Source organism: Cavia porcellus, unplaced genomic scaffold (genome assembly GCF_034190915.1).
Source record: "Cavia porcellus strain 051 isolate PalLab524CR breed Dunkin Hartley unplaced genomic scaffold, mCavPor4.1 scaffold_30, whole genome shotgun sequence".
NCBI lineage: Eukaryota > Metazoa > Chordata > Mammalia > Rodentia > Caviidae > Cavia > Cavia porcellus.
In genome coordinates, this window is record NW_026947513.1 from 48,238,232 (window position 1) to 48,244,851 (window position 6,620).

At 36.3% G+C, this 6,620-nt stretch overlaps 1 long non-coding RNA gene across 1 annotated transcript; it reads right to left on the bottom strand.

The window, feature by feature from the left end:
- Positions 1-565: 565 nt before the first annotated feature.
- On the bottom strand, positions 566-5,214 carry LOC134474087 (uncharacterized). Its single transcript, XR_010044688.1, has 3 exons — positions 5,111-5,214; positions 1,966-2,066; positions 566-1,865 (listed from the first exon to the last, which is right to left on the bottom strand). It is a non-coding gene; the product is annotated as an uncharacterized LOC134474087 (long non-coding RNA).
- Between the last annotated feature and the right edge of the window lie 1,406 nt (positions 5,215-6,620).

The window sequence follows — 6,620 nt, forward strand, 5'->3', positions numbered from 1 at the left end:
TTGAAATGGATCAGAATTTTCTCCCCATCAGCGATATGATATAGTATCTGAAATGCATGACTTTAAACTTCATCTCTCATGGGATTAGTGATACTTTCCTATGGTTACCATGATAGTGGGATAAAATTTATCAATGATTAGATAAATAAATGACTTCTTGATATCTGTTCAATATTGGAAATGATAATATATTAACATGGCCTTAGACAACAACTTCTCAGTCGGCACTGGTGAGGTTTCATGGAAGAACACGTGACAGACATGCGGGGGTGGGGTCCCTGGGCAAGACACGTTGTGAATGATCTAGATGATTTTCTATGTGACATTGGACTTTCTGATAAACTGCTGCCAGAGGGACTGTTGCCTCTTCACGGTTGGCATGGCTTTGCCCTAAACCTGACCAGAACACCATGTTCTTACCCCAGCGTGATGTTGTACTAAGCACAGAGTATGACTAGAATGATGATCGCTCTTCAGGACTTCATTTCTTTTTGATGTGGAGATAATCTAAAGGAAAACTCCAGAATTTACCAAGTATGCAAGGTTCTAAGCTTTATTGTTCTAGAGCACTTTTCAGTCTTTTGCTCAGTGTCCTTGGTTTTAATTATTTTACTGCACAAACCCCTACACTTGCTATCCACACAGTGTACTATCCTGTGTGGATATTTCAAAGCCTGTGTATCTGAAAACCCCACAGTTTAACCTTCTGCATCCATGTGGAAGCTCTGAAGAAAGAGGTTTTGTTGTTCTCGCATACCTTACCAGATGGATTCACAAAGTAGGGTTGCTCTACCCCAACGTCAGGCCTGTGCACAGGTGTAGGGGCCTAGTGCACATGACTGCCGTTCTCTCATGTAGAATGTGATTGTAAATTTTCCTGACACAATCCCCCAGCCATTTAGAACTGTGCTGTTATGACATAATTGCAATTGCTTCTTCTCTACAAGAGCCTCTCCATGCTGCTCAGGTGTGTACTTTCTTAGGGAGTATTTTTAAGGCTTCCAAATGAGAAACACTGCAGAACTATTTTTTTTTTAACTTTAAAGATCATAAAATACAACAAAACAGTATAGAACAAAGCCAATCAAGACAATGCAGTGAAATTGGGCAGAACTTCAAGCAGGATATCAGGATAACAGTAACAGGTACCATAGTATATCTTCTTATTGTCACAATAGTGGTCCATTCAAGCAGATATAGCCAAATCAAACCAAGAACACTATAAAACCAATCAAAGCAGAATACTGAATAGGGCAAAACAATCAGAACAAAGCAAAACAATGAAAACAATTCGGCCATCAAAGATATGTTAGAAGGAAATCCCCTATATTTGCTATATTACATACAGTCATCCTCCCATGAGATGCTTAGATCCTGGTCCCAGGTCAGCATAATCAACCAACCAAGCATTTAGTTGCTTTATGTACCTTAGTTGCTATCAATGGCTGACTTAAAACCATCCTGTTGCTATCAGGGAGAGGGGGGAAGAGACTTTGATTCTCAGCCCACCTGTAGGTGAGTTCACAGGAGACAGTTACTCTCTCCCTGGCGGGCCTGCAGCTCACGCTGCCGACCAGGAAGGATGGCTGGTTACTTTCTTGATCGGTTCCAGAGTTCCAGTATGGCTGATTCTCAGAAGACGCTGCCTTTTTCTCACTGCAGAACTATTTTTGACTTTCATTTCAATCTATCTGAATTTCCATTTTGTTCCTTTTTAGGGGATGATGAATCTCCAAGTGACATTAGTGACATATTTATCCTATTTTCTCATTCTTTTTGAACTTCAAGTTTCTGAAAAGTTTATTTTACTCTTAGGTAGAATGGAATGTTCCTTATTTACATTCAGGTTTCTCACTATCCAAGTCCTGTAAAAGAAGAAAACAGACATTGTAGATTGACACCATTCAGATTTAATTTTTGAGTTGTGGAAGAACAAGATGAAAGACTAACATCTTCTTCCCTTACTTTTGAACGCTGTATCCTTTGGAAAGTCCAGAGTGATAGAGGATATTCACATTTCTTTCTCTTTGCATTCTGTTGCAGCAGTTTTGATTTTCACCAAAGAACTGAACAGGGAGAAAATGATATATAAGGATACTAAAAAGAACATATTTCTCAAAAATTATTCTTGTTAAATATCTATAATACTTTTATTTCTATGTATACACCTCTTTCCTGCCTTCAGTCAAGGGCTATACTCTCTAATTTGCTAACGTGGCCATATTCCCTGAATTTGCTGAGCTCTTTCCAAGCTTCTCCTATTCTTTTCTCTAGAGCCTTGAAGAGAACTACTGCCACCTTCGCCCTGGTTTCTCTCCATCTGGCTCATGTTGTCTCTAAGTTCACCGCTGTTTCTTATTTTCCTGCTTTGCCCAATAGCGTGGTTGGATTCCCGACCTTTATACAGTGTTTAGTTCTTATCTCTTCAATATACTTCCTCCTCCAGTTGAAAGCTGGTTGCCCTTCTCACTGATGAGCATATATCAGAACTAATTACGAACAAGTTTCTCCTTTTGACGCCTTGTACTTCACCAAATTGTTGAATTCTCACTGCTTTAAAAGAACTTTCATTTGTCATCTTAGGTTCATCAAGTGATTCAGATTCTGAAAAGTTTTCATTTCTCATCGGCTTCCCTTTCTCTACTAAACAGACCTGAACATCATTAGAATTTGGATTTCATTTCATAGAAGTAAAAATCCATTATAAGCTTTGGAATAAAATAAAGTAACAAACGTATATGATGTTCTACAAAATATATTTGTTGATGTACAGGAGAATGTGCATTTGAGAATGTATGTGTTTTGAAGTAGGTATACTTCTTAATACATTACTACAATAAAAGAGAAATAAGAGAGGAAAAGAGAAATAGAAAGGACAAATAGATTGAAAGAATTAAAAATAAAACCATGTCTTGACTGGCCAACAAGATGCAAAGAAGTCTTTTTGCCACAAATGGTTCATAAAGAAGACTGGATCAAGACTAATGTAATTTCATTGAAATAACATAGAAGAGATGAACTAAATGTCACTGACTACCATCCTTCTACACACAGGGACAGGTAGCAATTTCTTTCCTGTGAACACGGTGACCTGAAATGCAGTTTCAAAGCAGTGGTGGGGATAGTAGTCACCTGGAGGAACTGCAGAAGTGAATAGTTAAACAAATGTGATCATCAAGCCATCGTGCCTGCTGGGCTCATGAATATGACTTTTCACTTTGGAAAGATTTCGCAGGATACATTGAGAATTTTTATTAAGAACCAACTTGTGTGTTGATTCCTGTGTCTTACAGGAGACGTGTGAGGCAAGCCTCAGGTCTCACCTTAGAAGCCACCTCACTGGCAGTCTGCACTCAGACTCCTTTGCTAGAGCAACGAGGAGGTCTGCAGAACTCCGCGAAGTCTAACACTCCTTGGATGTTTGTGATTATTCTTTTCTTTTTTGAGGGGTGGGACTTATAAAATTGTAAATATTCCTAGACTTAAAAACTAACTAACTTCGCCTTAGTTTTCAACGAAGTATCTTTCTAAAGTTACCTTTGCTCTGATGTGCATAAGTCAGTTTAACACAACAATTAGAAACTCAACAATCTACCAAGACCAAACAGGTAGGACACAAATGTCTGAATTAGGCCGAGTGTTAGATTGTTTGGACTGAGTTTTGGTAGTGAACTGGGGAGGCATGCTCCATCTAACGACATACAATGCCTGTTATGGAAAGCGTATTGGGGATTAAACCTTTTTTACTTCAGAGTGAACAAGAATATCTATGCTACTAAGTAGGTATTTAATACTATTTATGTTAGACTGAGGTGTAGAGAGAAGGAATACCTACTGAATTTTAGCTTCTTTTGCATTGTGAACTGGTCATACAAATTGGTCGTACAAGTTGGCCCATATCAAATAAATATGTAAGTTAAACCTCAGCTTTTATATTTGCTCATGATTAAGTTAGAAGCCTAGGAAATGAAAAAGTAAGGGCAGCAGTTCACTTGAATGGTTAGCATGGGTGGCTTCGGTGTTGTCCAAATGCTTGCAGCAAGGCACTTTTTTCATTGGTAAGAATTACATGTAGCTTCTTCTGAAGCACAAGAACAATCTAGAACAACAGCAAACAGAAGACCTGAATGTTTTACACTCTTCAGTACAGGCAGAAATAGCAGAATACCATTGAGGTTTAACACAGGTGTTTACTTTCTTTTTAATATTTTTACTCAAATAAATAGTAGTAATCACAGCCCAGAAACAGCATTAATATTCTGAACAGCATTGTCAATATTTATGAGTAATTGGATTCATTTACTTAAGTAATTTAAATTTTCTTTCTTCTTCTTTTTTTTTTTTTGGTACTAGGGTTTGAACTCAGGACCTCACTTGTGCCGCTGAGCTAAACCCCTGACCCCATAATTTAAATTATCCATGATATAGACTTATGTGGCTTTAATTTATCAAAAGTTTACATTTTCTCCCATAAAAATATGCCTTGATATATTATCAAAATTCAATGGAAAAACAGAACTATACTGGTAAGCAGAAATGCAGGAACATCTCTGTATTTTGATAAAGGATACTATAAAGCAAAGAGAATAAGGTTTATGATATCTATAACAAACATTTTAATATAAATTTCTAAATGGTTGCAACACAAGATCATGTGGGATCATTTTCTTGAAAAATAAAACAGAAAGGTAGAGGATTCTTTTCATACAGGATGTAGATGATAGAAAAGATAGGAAATACAAGTATTTTTCACCCTAGGAACTAATAGATTTGGTCTGTAGTGTTCATTTAACTCCTTACCAATGAAATTTTCCATTTTAGGAAAAATACTGACCACAAAGCATGTGTGTATGTCCAAGGGTTTGTTTAACTTAAATAGATACAAAATCTACAAGTTTTCCAAACAAAACTGGCCAGTTCAAAGTTCTGTGACCAGTGGCATGTAAACTGAAGCAATCAGGAAGCCCCGGTGATTCTTAGTTAAGATTTCAAAGGTTACCATGCGTGGGCTTCAGACTTTGTTTAGAGAAGCAATGATAACCTTGACTCTCTCAAGTACAAGTTTTAAAAGCTGAGACCCACCACCCACATTTTAATCATTAATGTTTACCTTGAGATTTGAGTAGTCACGTAATTCCACTTCAGCTTACATGGTTCTCACCATGGGTGACTATACCCCCTGTTCATTTCTCTCTGTATGTCACTGTTTTATACTAGTCTTTCAGAGTGTGAGTTAATGCAGTGGATTCTAGTGAATGTCAGATGACCTAATGCACTTAACTGAAGTGGCCTTTAGTCATCTAAAAAAACTAGATCAGATGTGTGGCTTGACGAGTAAACTTACATTGAGACTTTTTAAAATTTAATTTCCCACATGTTGAAACACAATATGAATTAATTTTCACTTTTAGTTGAAGAGGCCTCTCGTACATCAGTTAACAAAGACTGATCTTTCAAACAAAATGTATCAAATATAATTTTTTAAACCTCATCAAGACTCAGTTAATAGGTATTTATGTACAGAAATACACAGTTAATGAGCATCTTTGGAGTTTTCACTGTTTGCTCTTTTTCACTTTTCATGTGTAAATTCTCAATTTTCTTTGATGGTTTCTAAGAGACAGACTTACATTTCAACTTTATAAAACATAACTGAACCACAATTCTTATTTCCTAATTTCATCCTTTTACTTGTCATAAAAATAAAATATTTTGGCAGCAGAGTTTTGATGGCTACACATAACAAATGTGTGTCATGGATGTTTGTGCAGCATTTGGGAAACCTTCCTGCTTTTCTGTGGGCCACAGACATATTTTAAATGGATGCTAAGACATGGAAGGTGTTTCTCTCTAAGTTAGAACTGGCTTCCCTCTGGGACTACTGCTTACTGGTGTCTTAATCTCAGACAAGGTTGTTCTGTTTGGACTTTCTTTATTGCCTACAAGTGCTGTTAGAATTATTTAAAATTATAGATAGCATTATTACATTTCCTGTAGGATTCTGTAATAAAAGCCTAGTGCTTCTTTTATTAAATTTTGAAGATCATATTTCCAAGAAAAGATAAATGTTCAAGGTCAAACAGTTTCTGTTTTCTTTACAAGTTTAAATTGAAAGCTATAAAATGTATACATTGTCTAATGATATTTTTTTCATGGTAGTGGGGATTGAATCCAGAACTTTCATACTCAGCTATATCATAAGCTCTTTTTAATTTTTATTTTGAGGCAAGATCTTGCTTAATTACTAAATTGTACAGGCTGGACTCCAACTTGTGATCCTCCTGCCTCAGCTTCCCAGACTGCTGGGATTATGGGCAGTGTCAATATGCCAGGCCCAAGGATAATATTTAAAATCAAATAAAAATCAGCCTGTGTCAGGAAATTCAGGTGGTGATTTGTTATATATAGGAATGAAACAAACTGATCTATAAAAGCTACAGGTAATATTGTTCTCCATTAAATTCATTAATCTTGTTGTGATAAAATGAAACAAGAAAACTGGCTGCTTTTCTAAAATGTTTATTAGCAATTCTGCAAACACTTGTTGACTTTGTACTCATAAAATATCTAGTATCTTACCCATTAGAGATAGATTGAATAAAGGCTTAATTCCTAAATAT